Source organism: Belonocnema kinseyi, chromosome 1 (genome assembly GCF_010883055.1).
Source record: "Belonocnema kinseyi isolate 2016_QV_RU_SX_M_011 chromosome 1, B_treatae_v1, whole genome shotgun sequence".
NCBI classification, from domain to species: Eukaryota; Metazoa; Arthropoda; class Insecta; order Hymenoptera; family Cynipidae; genus Belonocnema; species Belonocnema kinseyi.
This window is the reverse complement of record NC_046657.1, coordinates 125,616,526-125,618,160: the sequence shown is the minus strand read 5'-3', so window position 1 is coordinate 125,618,160 and position 1,635 is coordinate 125,616,526.

Sequence of the window (1,635 nt, the reverse complement as noted above, 5' to 3'; positions counted from 1 at the left end):
AAAGAGGGAGCTCTTCTTAATATTTTGACACCAAAATCATGTCGATACACCTTACCGATTGCGAGTAAAGCCACCCACGCTTTAACTTGACAGACTGTATAAAATTCTACCTAAAATACTGTCTACAGATATCAAAGAAGTCTCGAAACTATAGAGAACAGTTCTCTAAAATGGTAACCGTATTTTGGCAGAACAAAATTAATCTTTTGTATTATTATATTATGACTATTATACCCTAATATTTGTTCACATGTTTAAGTACACAATTATTTACTATTGCACAAACACTACACTATTGATAATCGCACGCTGGGAAAATTTTCATTCGTCATGGGTTCGAACCCTATAAATTTCGCACTCCTAATTCCTTATGCATAAAGCCTCGCGGCTAACCTAGCTGAAAGTATAAAAAAATCCAAAACCTAACCTACAGCTGTGCAGGGCCGCCTGCACATTTTTGCGACCCATTCAATGAAGAATATTGCTAGGCTTATAATATACTAATGCTCAGGATCTTCAGGCATGCCATTCAGTTTTCCTTGCTTCAAATAAACCTTCGCGCATTTGTCTAATCCAAATTCCAATCCGATTTCCTTAGTATATCGTTCGACAATCCCTAGAGCTAGATGCAGTTGCTCTTTGTTTTTAGCATAGATCTTAAGATCGTCCATGTAAAATACATTAGTGACCTTTTACTTTGGATCTGCAGGTTTGCCGCACAAGGACCGGTCAGAATGACGAATTGCTAGAGATAGTGGCAATAATGTAAGGCAAAAGAGGAATGGACTCGTGGTGTCGCCCTGAAAGACACCTCTCTGAAACGTGACCTTTTTAGTTGTCACACGATTTTTTCCAGATGAGATAGTAAATCTGGTTTTCCAAAGCGGCATCAATCTCTCTATGCACCCAACTATTTGCGGATGAACCTTTAAGCTTTCCAAAATACAGATAATAAGTCAATGCGAGGTCAAATCGAAAGCTTTCCGATAATCAATCCAGGCCATCGATAGGTCACGCTGGTAGAATGCTGCATCTTTGCAGACACATCTATTGATGAGCAGCTTCTCCCGACATCACACTACGCCATTCTTTGAGCCTCGTTGTTCATACATATCCTGCTATACAGGTGCAATTGCCCGAACAATTCTATCATTTAGGATAGCTGTAAATATCTTATACAGTGTGTTCAGACAAGTGATTGGCCTGTAATTCTTCGGGTCAGCTAAGTTGCCTATTTTCGGCAGGAGTATTGTGCGCCCTTCCACCAACCGCTCCAGAATCAGCTCTTCCGACTTTAAATATGAGGCGAAAAATACGGGCCAAATGCTAATGCGTTGAAGGAAACTTCTTCCACCAGAAGGTTTTGATACAATCTGGTCCCGGTGCGGGATAGTTCTTCATCCCTCTTAATACATTTTTCACCTCCTCGGTAGTGATGATTGGGCATTCTCTATCAGGTGTTATGAGGGCATCACACAGCTCCTTGAAGCTATTTATATTTTCTGAGTCTTCCTCTAGTCTATGCTGCACTTAGTAGACCTTTTTCCAAAATACTTCGACCTCCTCTGGTTTGGGCGGGTGATCGACAGTAACTGGACGGTCTTGGAAGAGTCGAGATGGGTTAGAGAGAAACTG